Source organism: Cavia porcellus, unplaced genomic scaffold, assembly GCF_034190915.1.
Source record: "Cavia porcellus strain 051 isolate PalLab524CR breed Dunkin Hartley unplaced genomic scaffold, mCavPor4.1 scaffold_1, whole genome shotgun sequence".
NCBI classification, from domain to species: Eukaryota; Metazoa; Chordata; class Mammalia; order Rodentia; family Caviidae; genus Cavia; species Cavia porcellus.
Genome location: NW_026947484.1, coordinates 76,093,839 through 76,121,138, shown reverse-complemented (window position 1 = coordinate 76,121,138; position 27,300 = coordinate 76,093,839). Strand labels below are relative to the sequence as shown.

Sequence of the window (27,300 nt, the reverse complement as noted above, 5' to 3'; positions counted from 1 at the left end):
TCTTAACTTTGGAAGAGTCAGAAACCTTGTAGGCAAAATGAAAAACTAGAGGAGCAGAGAGAACAATTCCACCCTCTTTCCCCCAGTATAGATCCTTACTCAGGATATGCCTCCGTCCTGGGAGAGAAATCTAAGGTCTCACGCAGCATCAAAACCTCTTCTAGGTTAAGACTGCATTGTATGACAGGAAGTAGCCAAAGAAGTTTTTTTTGTAGTAAAAAAGCATATCATGTAAAATCCACCATGTTAACCATCTTTAAGTGCACAGTTCACGAATGGTAAGTACACTCACTGCTTTGCACGGAACCCAGAACCTTTTCATCTCACAAAAGTAAGTCTGTGCCCCATGCTCACCCTGGCAGCCACTACTCTTCCCCTAAAGAGCTTTTTGTTTTTCCTGATACTGACCGGAGGGCCATGTGTGGGGAATGGAGGCTACGTGTGTGTCTTGCTGGAGTTTCTGAGGATAGGGGGGTTAAGGTCCAGAGACTAGATTTAAGGGTACAGAATGGTCCTCTGATAATTCCCAGCTATCATGCTTGTTTAATTTCCTGGCCACACTGGTTTGCAGATCTGTAACCTCTCCTAGATGGGGTTTTGTCTTGATTATTGTCATATCTTCAGAGCCTGGCGTAGACATGCAGTAGAGATCTATTTATCTGTTAATAAGTGAATGGGATTTTGTAACTGTAGTTGTAATTTTGCAAAATGTGTTTGTATAAGAAGTAAAAAGAAAGAGTGCTTCTACATGTTAGAGCGTTTGAGGTCCCTATACCTCAAAGCCCATAGACTATGACCTATGACGGGAAGACTTGGGAGAAGAAACCATGATGACAAATTCCTGTCATTTGTTGTTGCCCTGTTTGTCACCTTCATTTCCCTGCACAATGTCTTCAAAAGGCGGCACAGATTCCTTGCTAACATTACTCCAGGGGTCCTGCTGCAGGCACATTTTGTGACTCCCGGCTCCTAATGGCTTGCTGTACATGCCACTTCCAGGGTGACGCCCACGATGCTAGGACAGCCCCACTGCTGCATGTGGAGACTCCTCTGTGCTGCTGGCTGGTGCCTGGGTGCAGCATCCCTGACTGATTCTGCCTTGCATTGCCACTCAGGAGGCCCTGGCCAGTGCAGCATGGTCGCCCTCTGCTTTGTCCTCTGCGTTGGTTTAGTTTACTGAGCCTGGTACAGCTCAGTGGAGAAATGTTTACATTTGCTATTTCCTCAGGAGATTTACAAAAAACAAGAACAACATTCCATTATATATACATAATTATATATATGCAACGTATATATATCATATGTAATTTATATACTTGAGCCCCTGTGTCTCTATTTCCAAGGAGGCCTTGTTCCAAGATGCCGCACGGGTGTCTACATCTGTGAGATGCCAAAATCCCTTTTATAAAAAGGCCTGGCATCTGTACGTAACTTAAACATACTCTCCCATATGTTTTGGGTCATCTCTAGGTTATTTATGATAAATAATACAAACATAGGTGCTCTATAAATAGTTGCTGTGTTGTTTAGGAAACAATGTTAAGGGAAGTGTCTGTATGTTTTCAGTATAGATGCAGTTTTTCCTGAATATTTTCCGTTCAAAGTTGGTAGAATCCACAGGTATGGAGGGTAGCTGTATCATTTTCCCTTTCTGCCTTAAAAAACAGCCTCCCATTGCTTTCCTTCAAGCAGCCTGTGCACTGTATTTACCACCCTAAACTCCTTTTTTAAAGCTGCCAAGAAAATGCAGTGGCCACAGATTTCTTATGACACAACCTTTAAAATTTTGCCTCTAGTGCTTTGCTCATGTCTGGTCAGTTCCCTGGTTGCCCCAGCAAAGCCATGCTGCCCTTCAGCCCCCAGTGCCCATCCTACTGCATTTCATCAGATCCTAAATCCCTTTCACAGCCTCATTCGCATTTCATGGGTCCAAAGGCATCTATCTCCCCTGGTCCTCTGGGTCTCACTGTCCTGCAAATAGCTGCAGCGTGTAGAGACAGAACTCTCCCATTTATGACTCCACAGTGTTTTATTTTGTATTATTTCCTATTTTTTACAGTTATTAGCTCTTTCTCCCTATGGTGACCTTGTATTATCTCAGTTTAGCTAAGCCATATTCAGGTTTTCAGCCGCCTTCTCTTGATTTGGTTCCTGATGAAGCCTGGACACATGAAAAATTTACACAAGGATTCAAAAGTGGGAGTCACACAGCAGCGTGTGTCGGAAGGTTGCTGTGGAATACTGGGCACTTCTTGTGGGTATGGGTCAGCAGCTGGGTCCATTGGTCCTTGGTTCTGTCTGATCTCATTCTTCAGCCTCTTCAAGTTCTGGGCTGGGCACATACACATGCAGCTCTGAGGCAGGGGACACTGACTTCTTCCACTGTCACCCTAGATAACAGTCAGAAGGAGGGTCTCCAGAAGTTAGTGGCAGTTATTTGGGAGGCTGTGGTCTAGATGTCCATTTTATCCATGTAGTATTTGAGGTGTTTGTACAAATTCTAGGCAAAAGTACTCGGGAGACAGAAAGAAATTAAAAACTAGAACTGGGGCAGGTGCTGGGCCGGAGGCTTGGGGGTCATCAATTTGGAGATAGTGGGGAGCTGATGTTGAGCTGAGGGTGAAACTGAGCATGGATAGAGTGAGTGGGCCCAGGGGCCCAGCTTGCAGCAGGGAGCTGTGATATGTGAGATTAGGAGGAGGTGATGGGGTCAAAGGATGTGGGAGAAAAGCATCAACACGGACCAGATGAGTACAGCGGACCTCAGAAGATCAAATTAACACTACATTTAGCTCCAGCAGGTTATTTGTGGAAAAAACTGTGACCAAAAGGTCCCTCAGGGAGTATATTCATTTCATAAGTATTCCATAACAAAATGCCTGAAAGCGGGTGGCTTTTAAAAAAAGTTTTGTTGTATTGTCTCGTAATTCTGGAAGCCAGAAGTCCAAAATAAGAAGCTGGCAGTGCCATCTCTCTGAAGGCTTGGAGAAGAGACTGTTTCATGCCTTTCTCTGAAATTCTGGTATTGCCTACATGCCTGGGCACTCCTGAGTTTGTAGATGCATCACTAGTGTCCACCTCCATCGTCATCTGGAGTTTCCTGTGTGCATGTCTGTGTTTCTTCTTCTTATAAGGACACCGGTCAGCAGGTTAGGGGCTCACTCTTAACTAATGAAATCTGCAGAGCTCCCTTCCAGATAAAGACACATTCTAGGAAGACAAGAATTTTTTTTTCCTTGGCAGGGACACTGCGCAGTCTAGCACATGATACAAATAAATATCAAGGCTACTTTGAATAAGAAATTGGAGAAAGAGATAGGGTTAAAGTGAGAGATTTTTAAAAAATTTCCCAAGATGGGAGAGGCTTAAACATGTTACTACATTGAATAAATGAAAGAGCCCTTGGGCTGGAGAAAAAGATTTCAGGCTGAGAGTAATTGATGGCACCAGCTCCCAGGAGTCTGGGGTCTGGAGTGCAGGTGGATGGATCAACACAGACAGAAGTAGGAGGCAGGAGAGATGTGTGCAGGTGCAGAGGAGGAAGGGGGTGAGTAGCTGAGAAGGGCGAAGCGTGACAACGCAGCTCTGTACACACTGGAGGTGCTCAGCAAGTAAATCAAGAGCAGATGTTAGCTGAGCAGCTGAATTAACAGCTTGTGAAATCGGTGCCACTCCATGGGTGGAGGATTAGTTAAGGATTCTGGCCATGGGAACCAAGAAGAGGAGAACAATCTGCTCGTGCTGACAGACTGGGGCTTTGGGTGTGCAGTTTCGCTGTTCACTGCAAACAGCTCTGGAAGGTCAGAGAAAAAGCCAGAGAGAAGCTTCTAAGTCAAACGCGCTGGGCCACATCCTTGAATGGAGTCTCCTGCAGCAGCAGTGCTGTCCTCTATGTAATGGTCCTTGACTGCTGCAGTTTGGAGGACTCATGCAAAAGGGCTGAGGGGTAGGAATGTGGCCCGAAATTGAGACAGAGAGAGTTCTCTGAGATAAGTAGGGTCATGGTGGAGGAGGTAGATAGGAGAAACCCTCTGCTATTTGAATGCTAGCATGGAATGCAACTCGTCAAGAGCAGAGGTGGCCAGTGTGGTAGCACATTCCATAACCCCAGTTACTTGGGCGTCCAAGGCTGGAGAAATGCAAGTTCAAGGCCAACCTAGGCAATTTAGTGAAATTTGTCTCAAAATAAAATTTGAAAGGGGATTGGAGTGCAGCTCCGAGGTAGAAGCCCCTTAGGTTCAATTCCCAGTACCAAGGAGGAGAAAAACAAGGTCAGTTGGGCTCTAGTGTTAGCCTTAATTTTACCTCGGACCTGAACAATACAATTGTGCACCTCATAATGACTTTTGGTTAATGACAGTACAAATGTGTAATAGTGGTACCATAAAATTATGTTTCCTAGTTTGTTTGTTTCTGTCACCACATACTTATGTAAAATAGGAATGAAGCCAGGGCCACATGACTTCCTGGTCACCTTCTTGCCAGACTTAAGCCTTTGAGCAAAGACTATGCCTCTGGCCCTTGACCACTTATCAAGAAGTGATTCAGCAGCATGCAGGCTGAGATTCAGTGGTATTTGGAAGAAATTTCAAATATTTAAGTGAGTAAATACTTATACTTCATTTAATAGATCATTCAAAAAAGGCTGGCGGAGTTTCATCTGAGCTGCACACTGTAGCCATCGGACAGCTCTGATGCTGGGCCCCTTTCAGCCAATTCCAGTTGCTTTTCACATGCAATCAAGGTTGAGAGTCCTCAGTGTATCTCTTCAGCCAGAGCGCACTTTGCATGAAACTCATTTTAATTGGTTCCATGAAGATACTGGTCTGCTTAGAAATCAGAGAGAAGGCATTGGCAACTTGTGCTCTTTCAACTCTTTTACCTTTTCTGCATTATAAGGCTCTGCAGATCTTGATTAAGTAAAAACAAACAAACAAATAAAAAACTCCAAAAATTTCTTTAAATGATGAGACCATATTACAGTATTGTTTGAGGCAAATTTTGACCCTACCATAGGTGCTTTTGAGCTTCACTTCTAGGTGGAAGTGAAATGAGTCTTTGCCTAAGTAAGAATTTAAAAAATAGCTATCACGTCCAGAGAGTCTCCATGTAATTAACATTGCATCAAAAATTGCTTTATATATATCATTTAAAATTCTGAATATGACTGTGCAAAATTGTTATTATTATCAGCTGTATTTTATAGGGAGGAACTTGAGATCCAGAAAGATTAAACAGGAATGCACCATCTTTAATTTTTAGATTAGGCTTTACATCCATATCTGTGAATTCAAAATTCCTATTTTTCTTGCTATTCAAGCAACATAAAATCAGGACAAAGCTCAGTGCAACTCAGGGTACAGACTCCTCCTGGCCTCCGAGGGTCCCTCCTGACTTCCTCTATCTGGAGATAATGTGCATGACTTCCTCCCCCCTCAGCAGGGTCCAGAGGAGCATTTTAGGGCCAGACAGCAACCAAGTACTCAGCAAAGACTCTCAATCACTTGGGGGTCTGAGAAAGACTGCCTACTGGGTTTATTTTCTTTGGCTTCCCTAAATGCTCTGTAGGATAATTTATATCCTTACAGGCATGTCTCTGATCATGCTATTGTAGATATAACTCCAGAGACACTTTTATAAAGTTAACATTGCCTTCCACTTGGACTGAGAATAGCCCTGAATGGTGTTCCAGGCACTCCTCCTGTGGTGAGGCCAGGGAGTTGATAAAAGAGCTTTCAAACAAGGTCTGTGGTGTTAGAGGTAGGGGAGAAAGTTCCTCAGAGTAGGTACAAGAATGATTTTTAAAGGCGAAAGGAATGTTAACTTGAGGCAGAATACTAAGAAATAAGAACAAATGGCTGAGGCCCCATGCTCATTTCAGAATCTGCATGGAAGAGGGAAGGGTTTGGGGTGGGGATCTGGTGTGGAAGGCTGGAGGATTGGGGATTGTCTTGGAGCTGTGCTTGTAAACCAAGCACATCCTTTTGATCTCTACCATATATTTCAGGTAGCTTTGGCAAAGGCCAGGGGCAATTAAGGGAGTTAAAGTCTTTCATTTACCTCAATGCACCAGTGTTGTGAGAGAGAGACCTAAAAGATTGTAGTCATTGGTGATGACATCATGATGTTTTGGTTGAATGGGTGGGGGGAAGTTTTGATAAGTGTCAAAGTGTCATTTGAACAGGATTTCTTTTTCTTCCTTTTTTTTTTGTCTTTTTGAGACAAGATGTTGCTATGCAGTTCAGGCTGGCCTTGAACTCACTTTATAGCCCAGACTGTTCTTGAACTCATAATGATCCTCCTGCTTCAGCCTCCAGAGTGCTGGGATTACAGGCTTACAATAATAGATCATGGTAGAGAAGGAGAGCAGAAGTTTCTTTGTCTGCTTTTTTTTTTTTTTTTTTTTGGTACCAGGGATTGAACTCACAATCTCCTGCTTGCCAGGCAAGCATGTACATCACTGAGCTAAATCTCCAGCCCCTAAACAGGATTTCTATAACTTTTGAAGACTATAGTTGAAAACATATTCCATAATGTTTATAAGTCTTTTGTTATAGGACATATCTAATAAAATCCTTTTTAAACTTACATTTTCTGGCTGACTAGCACAGTTGCTATTCTTTCATTCTCAACTTCTCGTAAGTTGTTGACTTTCTTTGTTAATGATTTTTTCCCTTTGTTTTGTCTTTATGGAATTATGTCATTAAAACAACACTTTTGGGCTGGGAATTTAGCTCCGTGGTGTAAGCGCCTGCTTGGCAAGTGCAAGGTCCTGAGTTCAAGCTCAGCACCAAAAAACAAGCAAACAAAAAAGCAAAAAAACCCAGTTTCATGGTAGGTAAACATTCTACCACCGAGCTATATCTCCAGCCTCTCCAGCTTTATTAAAAATAAGCTTTTGTCACATGATTTTGCCCAACTAAGTGTACTGTAAGTTTTCTGAACATGTTTGGAATAAGCTAGGCTGAAGTGTGATATTTGGTAGATCAGGTATATAGAATGCACTTCTAACTTAGGATATTTTAAACTGAGTCTTCAGTAATATGACCCGCTGTAAATCCAACAACACCTCACTGTAAAGTGATTTACAAGCTCAACACTGAGCCAGACGTTTTAAGCCTCAGGGTTGGCACATTTATGGGTGGGATCCAAGCTTCCACGGAGTGCGCTTGATGGGAAGCACAACGCTCTGTTAGATCAAAGGATCAATCCTAGTAACTTTAGAGAAAGACTGGAGAAGTTAATATTAATTTAGTTTTTGTTTTGGGGAAAATGTTTGTTAGAATTGAAGCGGGTGTTACCAGTGGCTGCCAGCAGGGGTCGCCCGACGGTGTGATTTCCTGGCGTGTAGTTTGCAGTAACAAGCGCGTCCACGTGGTGGAATAACCAGCCTTGTTCAGGTTTAAATGATAGGATGTTAAAGCGGAAGGAAGTCTTAAAACTCCTCTCTGTGAAGAATGGTTGATGGAATTCATTATGAAGCTGATCTCTGACCCATTGATAGCGGTTGCTAAGCGGTTTGGGGTGAAGGTCTTGGAAATCTTGTCTAGAGAGAAAGAGAACCGCGATCCATTGGCGAGTCTAACGGACTCTCTAGAAATCCAGATGGCTGCTCCTTCACTCCTTTAAATATCTGCCAAATATCACCTACACAGAGAGACTGGCTCTGCACACAGTAGCACATTTTCTACCCACGCACCCTGCCTTTTCCTTCTTTGTAGCACCTACCACCGCATGCTGTATTATTTGTGTTTGCTGTTCATCTTTCTCTCTAGAACGCCAGATCTATGAAGTCAGGGCCCTGACTGCTTGATGATGTGTTTGCAGATCCTAGATCAGTGCTCGGCCCCTAGTGGGTGCTTAATGAAGAGCTTCTGAATGAAAAATGCAGAACAAGAAGACAGGAGGAAGCGACTGTATGAAGAACACTGGGCGGAGAGAATAAGAAAGCAAGGGCCTGGCTCCTTAGGGGACTCCCTGTCGGAACAGAAGTCTAAGGCGTCCAGAAGCGTCCTGCAAGCAAGTGGGGTGGAGCTGGCGGATGCCCGCCACCCGGCTCTACAGACAGGAGGAGGAAGAACTTCGCCTGCTGAGCCTCCAGGTCACTTCTGGCCTTTTTTCCTGAGCTGTGTAGAGTGTTCCATACCGTTTTTCTTTTCACCTGTCTCTTCCTCTGCATTTCTAGCTGTTGCATAAGTTTATGGCTCAGTGAGAAGTGAAATTATATATAGATTGCAGCAGTTTCCCCATATGTGGGCCACCTTTCTGAAGAAAAGCCATTTAACTAACTCAAATTATTAGCAAATTAAGGAAGTTTGCACCTTTGATGTAATTTCAGTGTTGTGAAATAAAATGTGTATTAGTTCCCTGGGGTGAAAATTATAATAGTATTTTTTAGACTGTCACTTTTTCCCCTTGTACTCAAGATTGAACCCACGGCCTCCACACTGAGCTATTCTTCTAGTCCCTTTTCACTTATTTTGAGTCAGGGTCTTAGCTGCTAAATTTTGCAGGCTGGGTTTGAACTCTTAATTCTCCTGCCGTAGCCTCCCAGAGTGCTGAGATTACAGGTCTGTGCCACCGTCTCCAGCAGCTGTCACCTCTTTTACTCCATCCAGTTCTTTTCTTAACCACTGGTTCTTCCCTGGATGCTTGTTAAAATAATAGTCTCGGCTTTCTTGCTTTTTGAAAATGATTCTGCGAGTTTTGGAAAGTGATACATATTCTTGAAACTCAGATGCCATATTTGGCCAAAAAAGCATCCTTTGTAAAGTCAGGAAGAGTTCAATTAGTTCACCAAAAAGCCAGGCGAACTGGAACGGTGGAACTTGGGAGGAACATGAGGTCTTAATTCTCCTTTAATTTCTAAATCCTCTCTGTTAAGATATGATACTCAAAGTTATTGAGTCTTCCGGCACTTTAGCTACTATATATGTGTAAGGGTATTATGTTATTTCATAAGGTAAGAAAGTAGAGGAATAAAGTTGAGATCTCAGTGCCAGACTGAAGGGTTTTGAGTTTGTTCTTTGTGAAGAACTATGCAAGAAAGGTACATAAAGAAAGAATGCTAGAGATTATCTAGTGCCTGTTCCTTACCTGAGAGCACTGCGGTCCAGGCCCACACAGCACAGAACAGTTGTGACCAACACAGACGCTGAGGACCAAGCAGGCAGTAGTGGTAACTCCACTGGTGGGCAGGAGCCAGAGCACCATGCTTGGGGAAGGAAAGTTCCTGACACCAGCTCCATTTCTGGGACTACAAAGGTTTAGGGGACATCAGAAGAACTAAGGGAGAAGCCGAAGTAGAAGTTACGCTTTGCCTAAAGTCTGAGAGTGGTGAGGAAGGAGAATTGGTGGAACAGTAGACATGTAAAGAGATGGAAGGGAGTGAGAGCTTGTGTCAGAAAAGCAAATCAAGGCAGTAGAAAATTTGACAAGGAGGAAGGGGAGGGGGAGGAGAAGGTAAGCCAGGGCTCAGAGTTTCGCCATTGCAGTTGTTCATGGTCTGAGATCATGGCTTCCTATTTTACTGCTGCAAGAGGTCCTGGGCTACAAGAGGTTCAGGGTTAAAGGGAGAGAAAACATGGCAGGTGACGTCTGCCAGAGCCCTCCAGAAGCTGGCTGAAGACCAAGGAAGGGAAGGAGAGGGAGGACAGGCTTTTGTGGGGTGAACAAGCTAAAGTTTATTCTTTTAGGAGAAGGGAGATATGGGAATCTTTATTATAGTTATTATTTGGCTTGGGTTAATGAGCTAATCTTGCATAAAGATATTAAAGTTTTCCTTTTATCTTTGAGTTTCAAGACTTTCATCTTTAAACAGGGTTAAAAATATCTATTTTGTAGGCTAATGAGGATGAAATGGGAAAACATTTGATGATGCTTGGTATAGTACTTGGCAAATGTACAATAAGTGGTAATTTTAAAATTTTTTTCTTATTAAATTTATTGGTACAATTTGGATAGACATAATAATCACATGCATCATATGGAATTTGTATCTGTATATGATATAGCCTGGTTCCTCCTGATACATGGTAATTACTTTAAATATTTTATTACTACTAATGTACTTATTTCATAATCTTGTACCCAAGGATAGTGTTATTGACATTTACATCTCATCTAATGTTATTTTACATTCTTTTTCTTATTAGTGTGAGAACCGAATCTAGCACGTACCGTGCAAGCATTGTACCACTGAGCGATGGACCCTGCCTTGCTATCCCTTATCATTTATGGGCTAAGTTAAGCAATACCATTTCAAATTTTGAAAAACTGAGCTCATAACATGCCCAAAGAAGCATTCTTTGTATCTCTCTAGTACATATGGATATTATACATTTTAATTAAGTGTTATTACCTGAGCCAAATTCCCCTCTCATGGGTGTCGGTTTAGATTTATTACTTACATCTGCAAAAGGAGACGGAAGAATAACAGGAAACGTTGATAAGCAATTCCACCATTTTTCATTTTGATCTGATGCATCCTGTCATCCAAGATGGAGGTAAATTTCCTTATAAACACTTTTCTTAGGCTGGAATGATCTCAAGCAAGAATATACTGTAGAAGAAAGAGAGGGGCTTTGAACAGAGGGACAGTGGTAATGTGGTATGAGCTGAGGAGTGAGAATTTTAAAAAGCAAGAAGTTGGTCTCTTCTGTTTCTGTAAAATCAGCCTGCTGCAAAAGCCAAAAACATTCAGGCAAATATGGTGTCCTGTTCACAATATTGCTGTCGGAGACTCCTCACAGCAGACTGGGTGACTTCTTGGGTCTCACACAGGGGCTGTGGCCCAGCTGAATGTCAGAACAGGACCCTGGCTGCTTCGGGGCTCCAGGGGCCCGGGGCCCTTCTGCACTGAAGCAGCCTGCCTGTGTTGGATCCGAGGCTGACTCGCCTTGGGGTGATAAGGTGGGGTGTTTTAAAAATTACTTAGGCCCAGCCAGGCCCTAGACCCTTATCGCACACTCTCTAGGGACGGAGCCCAGGCATCAGTATTGTTTAAAGTCTTCCCGATGGTTGGAATGTGCCACCAAGTTAGAGAACTGGCACTCTGGAGCAGCATTCCTCAGACTTGGATCTTGTCAAAATGCAGACCCAGACTGAGTAAGCCTAGGGTGCTGTTCACAAACGTTCCCAGGGAGCCTGGTGCTTCTTGGCTGCTAGCCAGCCCGGAGAGGGGAGACTCTGAAGGGCAGGGGGAGGAGCGTGAGCTTAAGGCTCACAGTCGTCTCCTGGTCAGGGATCATCTAGCTGCCACCTCCGTGCCCTGGGCCCACATTTTTTGGGGTTTTTGAGACAGGTTGTCACCATGGAGTTCAGACTGTCCTTGAACTCATTATGTAGCCCAGACTGGCCTCACGCTGGTGGTAATCCCCCTGCCCCAGTACCTTGAGTGCTGACATCAGAGGCCTGTGCCACCATCCCTGGAAGCCTTTTTTTATTCGTGCATACTTGTGACACATACTTTCACTGTGGGTGTTTGGTACATGTGCCTGACACCTCTTAATTCCTTTTTACATCCTTTTTCCCTCCCTTCTTCCTGCTTTTCTCTGTCTCCTAGACCCACTCCTTCCCTTTTATGAAAAATCCACCTGTTTCCTTTTATCTGTTTTTTCCACTTTGTTTAGACTTTTGATTTCTCATATGAGAGGAATTATACAGTATTTAAGCTTCTGTGTCTGATTTACTTCACTTAATGTTAGGTTTTATCATGCATCCATTTTTCTATAAATGACTGGAATTTATCTGTCTTTATTTCATTAGGTACAAATACCACATTTTATAATCTGCCTGTTGGTGGACATACAGGCTGCTTCCATGATATACTTACTGTGAATTGTGGCCTACAAACATTGATATGCGTGTTTTGCCATAATATTATGTCTTTAACTCTTTCTAGAAGATACCAAGTAGAGGAATAGCTGAACAAATGAAATTTCTATTTTTAATATTTTTTTTTGAGGAATTTCCACATTGATTTTCATGCCGGTTGTACTAGTTTAAATTCCCACCAGCAATGTAAAAGTTTTTTTTTTTTTTTTTTTTTCACTACAGCCTCACCAGAATTTGTTATTTGATTCCTTGACGATAGCCATTCTTTCAAGAATAAGATGGAAACTCAGTGTTGTTTTAATTTGCATTTCTCTAATGGTTAGCAATGTTGAACATTTTTCAGGTATTTATTGGCATTTTGTACTTTTCCTGAGAAGAGTCAAATAATTTTTAGTGCCCATTTTTTATTGGTTCTTTTATTTTGGAGGGTCTTTTTTTTGAGTTCTTTCTAAATTCTAGGTATTAGTCCTTTGTCCAAGGTATATTTGAAAAAAATCTTTTTCCCATTCTGTAGTGATCCGGCCTGCAGATCGATCCATGGGGTGTACCTGGAGGGGGAACGGGGATTAAATAAACACATGGGGACAGAGACTGAGGCAAGTCGAGAGAATCCGATCAAGCCCCGTTTATTCCGGAAGTGATCACGTCTTTTATAGGCCAAGGGCGGGCTGGTGGGAAAGGAAGAGGCTACGGGGATGAATACAACAGGGTCATCAAGCTGGAGAGGATTATGGTTAATGTAGGCAGACGCATTGTGCCTATAGGAGAGAGAGAGAGACAGGGAGGCAGCAATGGGGCTGTCGTGCGGCTCCCTACACCGTAGGTTATCATTTTACTCTGTTAGCTGTTTACTTTGCTGTGCAGAGATTTTAGATTTTTTATAATCCCCATTTCTTGACTCATGGAGTTATTTTTTGTGCAGTTAGAGTTCTATTCAGAAAGTTTTTGCCTATTCATAGGACCTATTATTACCTATTTTGACTTATTTTAATCTTTCAGCAAACTGAGCATTTCTGTGTTAATAGTTAGAGCTTTGATCCATTTTGACTTTATTTTGGTACTGGTGAAAGATAGAACTCTACCTTCTGTTTTCTGCATGTGGATAGCCAGTTTTCTCAACACATTACTATACAGGCTGTCTGTCCTCCAGTGTATGTTTTTGCCAGTGATCACGTGGCCAAATGTGTCTTGGGCTTTGCTGCATCCTGTTTTCTGCTCCACTGATTCACAAGTGTGTTTCTGTGCCAGTGCCATACTGTTTCTATGAATTAGCTTGGTAATATAACTTGAAATTCTGGATTGTGATGCTTCCTGCTTTGCTCTTGTTCCCAGGGTTGCTTTTGCTCTTCCGGGTGTCTTCTGGTTCCAGATGAATTTTAGGACTGTTCTTTTCTACTTGGGTGAGGAATGCTGTTAGTATTGTGGTTAATATTGAATTACATCTCTGAATCTATTGTCTATTTTGACAATACTGGTTCTGCCTACCAGGAATAGGGAATATCTTTTCATTTTCTGATATCTTCTTCAATCACCTTTTCAGTCTCTATAGTTTTTATTATAGAGGTCTTTCACTGTTTTGATTAGATTAATTCCCAAGTATTTAATTTTTCTTGATGCTATGAGAATGACATTGCTGTACAGATCTATTTCTCAGGAAGTTAATTACTACTGTACAGGAATGCTACTGATTTTCATGTGTTGATTTTTATCCTGCTACATTGCTGAAATTGGTTATTAACTCTAGATGTCTTTCAGTGAAATTTTCTTCTTCTATGTAAAAGATCATGTTATCAAATAATGATAATCTGATCTCTTCTTTTCCTATACATATCCATTTTCCCTGTTTCTTTTGCCTCACTGCTCTGGCTAGTGTTTTGAGTTCTGTGTTGAACAGGAGTGGTGATAGTGGACATCCTTGTCCTGTTCCTGATCTTAGAGGACAAGCTATCAGCTTGTCCCCATTTAATATGATGACTGTGGTAAGTTTATTATAAATGGCTTTTGCCAGATTGAGGTAGGCTATACTTATGTTCTTTAGGATTTTGTCGTAAGAATAGGTACTGGATTTTGTCAAAAGCTTTTTATGTAGCTATTGATATGATCACATGATTTGCATCCTTACTTCTCTTTATGTGGCTTAGTACATTTCTCAATTTGCATATGTTGAATCCATAGAGTGAATGTAGCTTGCTTGGTCATGAAGAGTGATCTTTTTGATGATTTGTTGTGTTCTAGTTGGCAGTGTGTTATGAAGGATTTATGTGTCTATTTTCATTAATGAGACTGATCTGTGGTTTTCTCTTTCATTTGGGTCTTTGGTTTTGGAATCAGAGTGATACTTATTTCCAGGAATGAGTTTGGAAACACTCTTTCACTGTAAATTTCATTGAAGAGTGTGAAGAATATGTTACAACCTCCCTGAAGGTATTGTAGAATAGTGATTTCATCAGGATCTGGGGTTTTCCTAGTTGGTGAAATTTTTGTTACTGTCTCAATTTCATTGCTTGTTATTGGATTGTTCAAAGAATTTTTATGTGTTCTTGGTTCAGTTTTGGTAATTCTGATGTGTCTAGTAATCTGCTTATTCCTTGAAGATTCTACAGTGTGTTTGAATACGGTTATTCATCATAGTGTCTTAACTATCTTCTGGATTGTAGCAGTGTTCATTGTAATTTTGTTTTCATGTCTAATTGCATTGGTGTGAGTCTTTTTCTCTCCTGTTGTTCCCGTAAGTCTGGCTGAGGATTTATCTATTTTGTTTATTCTTTGAAAGAATTAACTCTTCAATTCATTAATTCTTTATATTGTTTTTTTCTTTTAGTTTCAATTTCATTAATTTCCACTCTGGCCTTTATGATTTATCTCCTTAAACTAGGTTTGAGTTTGAACTGTTGTCCTTTGAGTATCTTGGGGTTCACCATTAGATTATTTATTTGCATTCATTCTGTTTATCTCATGTAAACATATGACTGCAGTATTCCTAGGGCTACTTTCATAATGTCCCATAGATTTAGCACATCCCTCCCCCTGACCCCCATGGTGGTTGCTGTTCAGAATTTCCCACCTCAGATTGCTTGGTCTTTGTGTAACCTACAGGGAAGAGGTCATTCTGGATCAGTTGGTTCAGCCCGACCCCATCCCCTGTGTTTCCACAGGGGTGACCTGTGGGCCCTGCAGGTGGACCCTGTGGGTGGGCCCCGCACCCTCTTGGTGTTCAGTGTCTCTCTGCCTAGAGGGTCTTCCCTTGCTGGCAGTGATTGATGGGAGGATGCTGCCAAAATGCAGCCTCTGTGGTGTTCAGGAGGAGAATGAGGTGAAGGGGCCAGTGGGGCTCATTTCTTGAACTGTGTGTACTTACTCTGTGGATTTAGGGACTCATATGCATACACATTTTGAAAATGTAATAGTTTTGAGTTTATTGTTAAGAGCACGTAGGACAAGTGTTACAGGCTTTTAGTGTATAGTATCACAGTGATAAAACTTGTCTTAAAACATGTATTTTCAAGTTTAGAAAGTGAGACCGTTTAAAGAAAAATATTAAATGAATGACAGAGAAAAATTATGAAGCTAGGATGAGGTTGACCTAAGTTTGGGGAATGCTGAGAAGGCAGATGCAAAAGTGCTGTGAGAGCTGAAAGGTAAAATAGCTGCTGATTTTGTCTGGCTGCACAAGATTGAATATTTGATCATTAATAGAATAGGCGTCCTGCAACACACTGGGTAGCTGGAGTCATTATTTATTCAAAAATATTTATTGAGCTTACCCCTGTTTCCCACCAGATACTGTTTTGATGTCTGGGCATGGGAGCAAAGTCAAATGGTTTGTGCTCATAAGAAAATTACAGGAAGATAAAATTCACGAAGTACGTAAAAACTGCACTTTTAATACATAGGAGGGACAAGTCTTGCTAACAGTTAAAAAAACTTCTTGCACAACAATGTATTCACACTTAAATCAAAATTGAGAGAAGTCAGAATGCTCAGTTCTGACAACTTTTAAGGGACACACTGATTTTACTGGACACGGAGAATGTGACTGGACCCTCACGCCTGTGCTTACTCGGTACTGGGTAGTGAGACACCTGTGATGCCATGTCACAGCACACCAGGGAGCCCGATGGGTCTGAAAAGGACTCAGAATAAGAATGTGAGATTCCTAAGTGAGGCTGCAGGAGTAGAGCACAATTCAGCAGGACCTGGAGATCCTGGGCCTCTGCTTTGGAACATGAGTGGCAACTCTGCTTTGGAACATGAGTGGTAATTTTCTTTTCATTTTGCTTAAAACATTGGGGGAAAATTATTTGACTCTTCGGGCTTCAATACTTACACCCTTCACACCATAGGACCTGGTGGCCATTAGGCATGTTTAGGTATAAGGTTTTATTTTCTTTGATTTTCAATTTGAGATGGGGAGGGTTGTGAGTTGGATAAGTGTCTCCCAAAGGCCTTGTCTTCAGCCTGTTGACCCCAAGGGCTTAAGTTTAGCTTGTTGCTCTTTCAGGGGTGGTGGTGGTGGTAAAACCTTCAAGAAGTGCAGCTTGATGAGAGGAAGTTAGGTCATGGGGGAAGGTGCCCTAGCAGGTGAGATCAGACCCCAGTCTCTATCTCTCCTTCTTTCTTTGTTTCCCAGCTGCTGTGAGATGAACAGGCTTCCTCTGCCATACATTCCTGCCATGATGCTCTGTTCCACCACTGACCTGAGGTAATGGGGCCAAGCAACCATAGACTGAAGCCTCCGAAACTGAGAAGGAGAGCAAACCTTTTTTCTTAATAATCTGACTCGGGTATTTTGGCACAGTAATGGAAAGCTAAGTAGCAGAAACTATGTAGGGAATGGTATCTAATGGAAAATGTGAGGAAAGAAAAAATTTTTTTTGGGTGATTGAACTTACAACCTCACGCTTGCTAGTCAGGCGCTTAGGCCACTGAGTTAAACCCCTGGCCCCAAGAAAATTATTAAAAGTGCAGTTAGACACTGACACTTAAGAATTGATTTTATAATAATTTCTTTGCTCAGTCAGAGCTTATGACTTTATCTAATGATAACACTTGCAGGATCATCTGCATTAAAAATAAAAATGAGAGAGGTGCAGATATAGCTCAGTGGCAGAGCGGAAAATCATTACAAATGTGTCTTGAATTAAGTCTTTTTAGGCAAAACGAAGACGGAGTCGGAGTCGAAGTCTGATATATTTAAACAATGTAAGGGAACCTAAACTCCCAGGCCTTCCAAGACACACACAGTGAACAAAGATTTCCATTCTTACCTGTCAGATCTATGGAATAAAATGGGGGGTCATAATTTTGAGCTCTGCCCTCGGGCTTGTTCAAATGTGGAGGCATAGAGCAGACTTCTCAAAGGAAGCATCCCTGGCCAAGCCTACCACCTGCAGAGAGAAATCAACATTTACCTTACTTTAACTACAAGCAAGCCAAAAAGTGCCTTTGTTCTGTATTTCTTCTTGATCTGGAGACTCCCCAAACACGCTAGTTAGAAGAGGCAGACCCTAAAGTTCAAGTTTGTTTTCAGTTTTGGGAGAAATCTTGGGATAAAAGTTTTGGTTTCATAAGCCAGATGTTTACGTTAGGATTCCAAGTGCCTAGGCTGGCATTTCAGGTATTAGGAACCACTGATAAAAATCACTTCTCATGTTCAGTGGAGTCTGATATTATTATTTTCTTTCTAACACATGCTAGAATCTGTGTGTTTCTTTAAAACGATGACAAAGTAACTGAACTGGTTTCTTATCCCTGTCACACTTTCTGCAGAGACAGAGCGATGAGCAGGTTGTGCAACCAGCAGGAGCCTGGCCTGCTTTTGCTGATCCCCGTACAGAGCTGCGTGCACTTACCGGCTGCTGCTGATGGTGGCGCTGTTCGATCATTTTCTTCGCGAGAACAGCAATTGTTAGTGGACGTGAATTTAGAGGATGGGCTGACACCTGAAGATTTTTCTTTTGGATTAGTAGAATCAGTCTCTTCTCATGGTAATCTCTTTGCTCTGAGCTACATAGACCCAGCTCTGCCTAGTTCTAGTTTGCAAAGTTGAGTTTCCTTTCGGATTTAACAAAAATTAAATAAAATATTTATATATATGACGTTATATGATCCAGTGATACCTATGGCATTGTGTTTGCTTGAACCTAGAAGAAAATTGGCATGTTAGAAGATGCCGGGGAACGATGATAGCAGATGATGAAATAGGTAATGGGGGAGGGAGCTACAGATTACAGAAAGGGGATTGATCATTTACATAGAAGAGGGACAGGGAGAGGAGCAGAGGGGAAAGGGGGAGGGGAAAGGGGGGAGGGGGAGAGAATGCTAGAGCGCGCATGAAGTGGAATAGGAAAAAGGAGAAAGGAAGATTTGCCTTGCAGATTAAGCAGGAGAGGCCATTTTGGGCGGATCACATGTGCAAAAGCCATACGCTGGTTTTTTTTTTAAACACTATGATACTGAATGTGCATATAGTCATACATAGTTCTGCGTACTTGTATATGTTTTCTTTTATAATCAGCAAATAGATGTAGCCCTTTTCTCTCCTGGCTTCCTTCCCTAACTTGCTGGAACCTTTTTCACCCCAGAACACTGCAGAACCTGTGAGCTTCAGGATGCTGGTGTTAGTGGGGTTAGAAAAATAAGCATTGCCTCTTTCAGGAGCCCTCTTCATAGAGAAAGTATGTCCCATCTTAAAATGTATCCTAAAACACATCTTCTTTGCATTTGGTCATGGAGGAGAGAGTTTAGGGTCTGATGTGATCCGTAAGTTAGTTTTTCCTCCAGAGCCTTCAGCCAGAGTCCTGTGGAAGTAGGAACAAGGTAACTCTGGGCTGACACTCCCTGCTTAGCATATTTGGACCTTTTTTTCCAGAATAAAAATGAAATCTCTTTGGTCTGCAGTAGTCTGGCAGGAGAGAGCTGGTTAGTTAGTTTCCTTCTGTCACCCTTTTGGTGAAATGAATTAGACTTTTAAATCAGGAAAGTCAGCAAGAGGAGTTAAATTTTTACACAGCAGCGGTGGAGGATTTCCATCTGGTTGGGGGAGTGATATAGAATTGTCTTGCTAAATCAGAGATTGGTGGAATGTTGTTCTCCTGGCGGGCTCCGGTTCTTGACAAGCAATCTGTGGGTTACATGTAGAACTAAGTGAGCAGGGAGAATTTTGCTCGCAGGAAGACCTGGTTCAGATGTTTGTCATTAGGAACCGGGTGTGGGCTTTTTCAAGTTAAACTGAAGCAGCAGTTCTTACTAGGAAAAGCCTCCTAGAGCAGTGTCTTCTGTTTCTGGATACTCTTTCTTGGAAAATCAAATCTCAGTAGAATCAGTAGGAGGCATTTTTAAAAGTGGACTTGTGCAACTGAAGTCCTTGGGGAGCAGTGGGAAAGACGGAGCAGGAGGTGGTTTACCATGTGCTTCAACACTTTGTGTTAGAGGCTATTGACATCAAATAACAAGCCAAGGCAAACAAAAATATGCTGGACGAAAATGGTCTTCCCTTGATACGAAGGGAACTGAGGCCTGGGACTTGGCTAGCAACACACTTTCCTTTACTCTTGACTGATTTTTCTGGTTGTGTGAGTAATATTCACATCATTAGACAAATAAATACCTGACTCAGGAACAAAATCACACACCACATGAAGCTAATCACCGATGCTTTTAGGGTAAGGCCTGACCCCTCTATTGTGTTGTTTTTGATTGTTGAATTTAAACCTCCTGCTTGTTTTCCAGATTGGCTTTGATGCAATGTGAATGAAACTCTTGACATCTTTTTAGACATAAACAGAATATGACTTACTCTTCCTGAGTTTGGATACAGGTTGTCTTGCCTCTAGATACCTCTTGCCTGAACGTTGCTGTATTAAAAGCTTTCTGTACTGATTTTGCATCTGTGACTTCCCCGAATTTATCAGTTCTCACAGTGTTTTGCAGGAGTCTTTAGAGTTTTCTATGCATAATAGGACCATGTCATCAGCAAACAATTTCACATCTTCCTTCCCTATTAGGGTGGCTTTTATTTCTTTCTCTTGCCTAATTGCTCTGACTAGAACTTCCAGTACAGTGTTGAGTAGAAGTGATAAGACTGGGAAATTACAGGAAAAGCTTTCAGATGTTGAATGTTGAATATGATGCTAACAGTGGGCTTTTCCTATTTGGCCTATTATGATTTGATTCTAAAATGTTCCCCCAAAGCCATGTGTGATTGGAAGCCAGTTTCGATCATGAGGTACTATACTCAGGAGTGGATTAATGACTATTAGGAAATAGGGGCAGGTCTCTGAGGCTGTGGCCTGGAAGGCTGTGTTCTTGTCCCTGGTTCTTTTTGTCTCTCTCCACTTTATGACTACCGGGTTAGAGAACTTTTCCTCCATCACACCCCTCTGTCATGTTCCTTCAGCTGACCGTAGACTGAAGCCATAAGTCAAAACCAGCCTCTCCCGCTTTAAGTGTTCAGTGTCAGATATTTTGTTTCAGTGACAGGCAGTAAGATACAGCCTTTCCTTTGTTGAGGCACATTTCCTTTACAGCTAGACTGTTGAGAGTTTTCATTTATCATGAGGGAATGTTGACCTTGTCAAATGCTTTTCCTACATGTATCAACAGTCATATGGTTTTAGTCTTCATTTTGTTCAGGTGGCAGAACAAAGTTTTTGGTTTGTGTCTACTAAACAATTCTTGCATTCCAACGATAAATTTTACTTGATTGTGGTGAGTGATTCTTTTAATATGCTATTGAATTTACTTTTCTAGTCTTTCATTGGGAATTTTTGCATTTATGTTCAGCAGGAATGTTTTTTCACCTCTTTGCTTTTCAGTGTTTGAGAAGGATTAATATTACTACTTCTTATGTAAACATTTGGAATAATTTAGCCATGAAGCTATCAGGTCCTAGTTCTTTCTTTGATACAAGGTATTTGTATCCTTTGTGTGGTCTTCTGATTTTTCATCAATTCCAACTAATCCTGTGTTATTCTTCTCTGCATTGCCTAGCAGCTGATTTTCATGCTCTTTTACTATTTTTAAGAAGTCTTTCATTAGATGATTGCCAAACACAACCCTGTCTTCTAGATCTGATATTCTGTCTTCATAATGCTTGATTCTGCTCTACGTGCTCTTCACAGTAAGATGTTGAATCTTTTGGGTAAATCTGTTTGCATCTGTTTTATGGCATGCAGTTCTTTCCTAAGTTGGGCATTCATGGTTTCCCTAAACTCTCCTATTTTTTTAAATCTGTATCTACTCAAGATTAACTAACCATTTCCTTCATTATGGTCATCATCTCATTAATTACCTGTGTGATTATTTGTTTTGTTTTTGCCTAGGGTTTTATTCACCTGCTTTGTTACTACTGCTATCATTTCATAAAATTCACCTGGGATTTTGTCTACAAAAGGGCTTGCTTGGAGTGAATTGGGTGTTTCGGATTGCATCTTGCTTCTATGTTTTCTCATTTTCTATTTTTTAAAGATTTGTTTTCCACATTGAGGCTTGTAAGTTGCTTATGGTAGGTAATTTTATTACTGTATCAAGGCCTCTTTATGTAGGGACTACTTTTCTGAGTTGTTCTCTAGGTGTAGCAGGCTTTTGGCCTTTGAGTCTGTCTCATGATCCTAACCCTTCTGCTTACTAAGGATGAGAGGTTACAACCTATTTGGCCTAACACCCAGTTCTTTGATACTGGGCTGTAGATTGTTTATAGCCCAAATAATGTAGGTATTGGCATGCAAGGAGGATCAGTTGATCACAAGTGCTATGTCACTTTGGCTACTTAGTACAATCACTAATAACTACAGTTTCAAACACAACCTGAAAATGACAAACTGTAATACCTAATAATGTGTAGCCTTTAATCACAGGTATAAGATTAATAGTTCAATAACAAGACCTAGCACAAATCATAAAATTATCTACAGTAAGTATCCCCCCCAATAGAGATGCATCCCAATAAATGTGCTAGGCCACCTTTTACCAGAAAGCAGTATTCAGCCACAGTACGATATAGGTGACTACCTACAGATGCCCAAGGGTAAGTGGGACAGGTAGTATGAAGAAAAAGGAACAAAATAATAGATTAGGAGAAATAAAGCCACAGGAGATATGAAAAACATGGTAAAATTGATGTAGGAGTCCTGTTAATGAGTAAAGGGAAATTAGTGGTATTAGTAACAGAGATGATCACCTAGGAGAAGGAGAAATTATAGGGATGGAGATTAAACTAGAAGAGAAAGTATAAGAAAAATACTAAGGGAGAGTGAGTTAAAGGAGAGAAAAGAAGGGAGAGAGAGTAAAAATAGAGCCTATTCAAACAAATAAATTAAAGGAATATTAAAAGAGGGTAAAAATGGGTGGTAAAACTCTAACCTCTATTAAAAAAATAGTGAAAAGTTAAAAATAAGGTACTAATAATGGAGGGGGAAAAAAAGAGAGAAAAGTTCTCATGTATTTCCTCCCAGAGGAGTGTTTTCCTCCCAGGTGAACAGTCTTTAATCTTACAAGCCACATTCCTCTTTTCTCCTTTGTAGCCTTGCATTTATATGGAGGCTACTCAGCTCAGGTGGCAGAGGGTGGCTCGCTGTAGTTCTGGAGCTGTTCAAACTGGGTCACCAGACCAGGGAAGGTGTGACCCTTGTTTCTGAGGCTCCTGTTGTGGATTCTCTCTGTTTAGGGATCAACTGTGTTTACCCAACATGCAGTCCAGTGGCTGTAGACAGGTTCCTTATTTGTGGAGGCTCCTGTGGGCTCTCAGACCCGACTCTCAGTCCTGTGGATGCTCAGAGGAGATACAAATCTGCCCAGGACTAATGTATGCTGATTTTTACAAGCATGGTGAGGGCATAGCGTGCTGGATGGTATCTCCTGTGTGTTGGGAGCACCAGACAGAATAGGCAGCCATTGATCCTTGCTGCTCAACCAGGCAAAAGACTGGCCTATCATGGTAGGCAGCGACTGTGTCTGGGGCTCTGGTTGGATGCAGGGTGGAGCCCCTGCTGTGTCCAGGGTGCTTGGAACACCCCCGTGTGAGCCCTGGTTGCCCCGGGAATGGTGGTAGATGTTGGAGGCTCTGGTGGGTCTAGGATTGCAGCAGGGTAGTGAGAGCTCAGTGTAGGCTCAAGTGAGCCCAGGTTGTTGAGTACAGACTCAAGTCAAAGCAGCACTGGCTCCATATACCAGGTTAATGTACCAGTGAGCTTGGGGTGAACTTCAGGCTCCCAGCAGTGACTTAGTTGTGCTCAGAGCTCACAGCACAGGCAGATTTCTTGTTTATCAGTTCAGAGTCTGAGATTGGACAGGTTGGGAGAGGGAGCACCTCCTTGATCACTTGGTTCTGGTGTGTGCTTGTAAACAGTGCTGACAGACTGTGAAGCCCTCTGTTTGGGGAGGAGGCAGTGAGGTAAAGGGTCCTCTACATCCTGAGTCTACCCTGTGTGGCTTGACTCTGCCGCTGCTGTATTACTTGGATTCCACCAGCTCTTTGGGGGCTTCTCAAAATGGCGGCTCCTGTATAGGGTGTGGGCTTGGGCCCTGTGCCCAGCCCTCTTGGGCTGCTTCACCTCTTTTAAACTCCTAGGTGTGTATTTTGTTTGACCTGCAAATCTCTCTCTTCTTTCAAATTGATTTTTTACATCAGGGTGTATGTCCTTTCTCTTCTTCCAATTACTTGTGTTTTTGGTTGGTCTTCATGGAATCAGGTCTCTGGTGTGGCCTCCCCTCTATTCAGCCCATTGGGGGGGTTTTAATTACTGATTCAATCTCCTTATTTATTACGGCTTTGTTCAGAATTTTTATTTCTTCAGTATTCAGCCTAGGTAGGTTTTGTATGTCTAGGAATCTTTCCATTTCTTCTAGGTTATCCATTCTTTTTTTGTCTTTTTCCTTTTTGTTGGTACCAGGGATCAAACTCACGACTGCCTGCTTGCCAGGCAGGTGCTTATGCCACTGAGCTAAATCCCCAGCCCCGTTTATCCATTCTTTTGGCATATAATTAATTATATGTGGTGGTTGCTTAGGGTTCTTTGTATTCCTAGGACATCAGTTGTAATAACCTCTCTTTCATTTCTGATTTTGTGTTTGTATCAGTGACCTGAGGCATTGGGGGAGGAGGATGATGCTTAGGACTCAAGATCTAAACTGGCTGGGATTGAGGAGGGTGACCCTGAGTAACTCAGGGCTTTCAGAGTCTCATGTAGGAGAATTAACTGCCTACACCGTGATTGCTAATGCAGGGCCTTGGTCAAAAGAAGAATCAGATAAAAATACTGGCTGAAGAATTCAATCCCATTATTCATGATTGTATTGCAAAGACTTCAGCTTAAACTGTGGTTTTTCAATAGCAAGCCAGTGGCTGAATCTGGTAAGAAAAGTTATGGCAGGTTCAGGGGCCGTCACAAGATAGATTTTCTTTGTCACTATTTGTCTTACTCTTTGGTTTCTTCTCTCCTCCTCAGAGATGCTCTTGACTCTTCCTTCAGGGTCTTGTTTTAAGAAGGGAAGCAGACAAGTTTTCCTGCATCTAGCCTTCCCAGATTTCAATTTTCATTTTAGTTGGGGGATTTTTCTAAGCCCCTACTATAACTGAAATGGTTCAGTTTACATGATTAGTAGGAATTTTTTTTTGGATTAAATGGGCTTTCCAGATGAACCTAGATTTGCAGAGGCCTTCTTCTGTGTCTAATTGTACCATTTTAGTAAATTAGTTTCTCTTCTTTTTTGAGATGACACAATACATATAATATTAAGAGACTGAATCTCTTTACTAGCTGTTGATCTTAGACAACTCAGTCTTTTCAAGCCTTAAGTCTATCATGCAAAGTAGAAATAATAATATTGGGCTGCACAGAGTCTTTTCACTGGACTATTCTTTTTCTGGATATTTTCCCCCCAAAATTAAAGACATTATATTACACAGATGCATGCATATCCATGTTCATAGAAGAACAATTAATACTATTTAAATCTTGGAAGCAGTCTACATGACCATCAGCTGATGAATGGCTAAAGAAAATGTGGTGTTTATACACAATAGAGTACTACTCTGAGTTTGTAACAAAATAGATCCACCTCGAGACCACAATGTTAAGTGAGCTAAATTAAACATGAAAGCTTAAATATTGCATTTTTTATTATGAGAAACCCAAGTTATAAATAAAGAACAAAATAAAAGATAGATAATAGGAAGAAGGGAGATAGATTTTTCTCAAATGGGAAAGGGATCAAGGGATGGACAGAAGGGGAAGGCTAGTGAGGGGGTGAGAAAGGGATTAATGTGTGGTATATACATGTACCAGCTCCACACAAGGAATGTAAACATTAGGTACTGCAAACATGTACTAAACACTAATCATGTTTAAAACAAAACAAATTATTTCTACCCTTTTTCTATTTTGCTTTTTTTCCTCTAAATAAAACAAAGCAAAACAAAACAAAACAAATCAAACAAGAAAGAAAAAACCCTGAAGGTCCTTTTCAATCTTGTACTGGGGGTAGTGACGTGCATTTGCACACAAATACATAATTTCTTTTTTTAACTATGTGGGGTATTATTTGAGGGTATTTTTTAAAACTTAGAGGCCAGGGATGTAGATCAACAGTAGATCATTTGCTTAGCATGTGTAAAGCTATGGGTTCAATCCTTCATACTACAACAAGCAAACAACTAGAAAACCAACCCTGGAAGCATTTGGTTTCCTCCAGGGAAATAAGAGGAATAGGAGACTTTTCACCATATACCCTTTGGTACCATTTGAATTTTGAACCATATAAATATATAACCTATATAATATAAAAATTCCTCAGTAACATACCAGGAATTAGATAAATGTGCAAAATGTCACTGTGAGGGTGGCTGTGTGTCACTCAGGCTGAGTCACAGTGGAGTGTGTCACAGAGCTTATCTCCCTGTTCCTCAGCAGCTATGTGTGAGGAAAGTGCTGTAGGGGACTCTCAGAATAGCAAAGAAAGGGGTTTTTAGTACAAACATATTGTATTGTAATTTTTTGTATTATAATAACGTTAAACATTTTTGTTATAAAATGTCTCAAACATAGAGAAAAGGACAGAGTATTGTTCTTTTCCAATTATTTAAAATCTTCTTAAAGGGTGGTCAAAGGATTTGTCATTAAAACTGGGGCTATTTCAGAGGCCGAGGGGCTGCTGATAGGTATGTTGGTAAGATACCTGAAACCCAAAGTTAAAAATTTCAATGTAATAGCTCCAGGCAGACTGGGTTTCGCAGTAACCTAGGAATTAACTTCGCCCTACCTGCTGAGCGTCCCCACCTCATCCCTGTACCTCTTCCTGGGCCCTGTTCCCCTGCTGGACAAGGGAAGCATGATCTTGATGCAGAGGTCCCCTGTCTTAACCCACTGTCTTGGTGACCATAATGTTATACACTATTCGTGGTTTATGCCCATACTATATATGTGTATATGAGAAACTAGAGCATATTCCTTTGTGTTTTTCCAAATTTTACATACATAGTATCATATGTTGTTACTTTTTAAAATCCTGGAATATTAAAAAATAAACAAGGGGCAAAGAATAACAATGAGAAGCTCTTTTGATGGAAAAACAACAGAAAATAGTTCTGGTGAGCTTAAACCATGAAAGGATTTAATGAAAATACTGGAGTTGTCTAAGCCTAACTGGGAAGGAGGAGGAGGTTCAGGGAAGTTCCCTGGATCTGAGCGAAAGGCAGGTGGCCATCCCATGCCCACCTTCATCACCAGCCTCAATGGCTCCAGCCTTGCTGCCTGGGTTTCACAGGGCAAATTCCATACATAGTGAGAAAGTCCAATGGAGCCAGGCGTTCTGTTCTGTTCTTCGCTGGGTCACTCTCCCTATATATGGCCAGGAATGCTGGAATATATAGTCAGGCCAGGGCCACTCAGAGCCCATCCCATTGTGTGGGACCCCCGCAGGAGCAGGGTGTCATTGTGAGCTGGGCACCAAAGAAAGTGACAGCTCTATCAGAACAGAGAGAACGTGATGGTGAGAAGCAGAATACTGTGTTTGAGATTTCCAAAGGAAAGAAATGTTCCAAAGGAAGAAAATGTTTTTATTTTTGGAATCCCTTTCTGGTATTTCAATTTATGTGGATTCCAGAATTCTAAAAAAAATCAGTTGAGAAATCTTGAAAATGATTTCTTGTTTATATCATAATAACATTATTTTGTGAAAAGTAAAGCTTAGTAGTTAATGTAGAGACCTTGTTGATTTGAAGAAATCCACTGATTTTAAGTTAAAAGCAAGAAAGGAAACACAGGCATGGAGTTTAAGGTCAAGGTCAGTGTTGCTGGAAACTGAGATGGAAGCTGTATTAGCTACTTTTCTCATTGCTGAAATAAGATACCTGAAACCCAAAGTTAAAAGAAGAAAGTTTTATTTGGCTTCCAGTTGTAGAGGTTTCAGTCCATAATTGATGGGCTCCAAGGCAGGAAAGCATGGCAGAGGAGGATCACAGAGAAC

At 41.4% G+C, this 27,300-nt stretch overlaps 1 protein-coding gene across 1 annotated transcript in view; it reads left to right on the top strand.

Moving 5' to 3' along the window:
- The window catches only part of Zng1a (Zn regulated GTPase metalloprotein activator 1A), an 88,744-nt gene extending 70,801 nt beyond the window's left edge, over positions 1 to 17,943 (top strand). The window contains exons 15-16 of the transcript XR_010048011.1: positions 7,828 to 16,537; positions 17,605 to 17,943. The gene's annotated coding sequence lies outside the window, so the exon portion shown is untranslated. The remainder of the gene's footprint in view (positions 1 to 7,827; positions 16,538 to 17,604) is intronic.
- Positions 17,944 to 27,300: the final 9,357 nt, after the last annotated feature.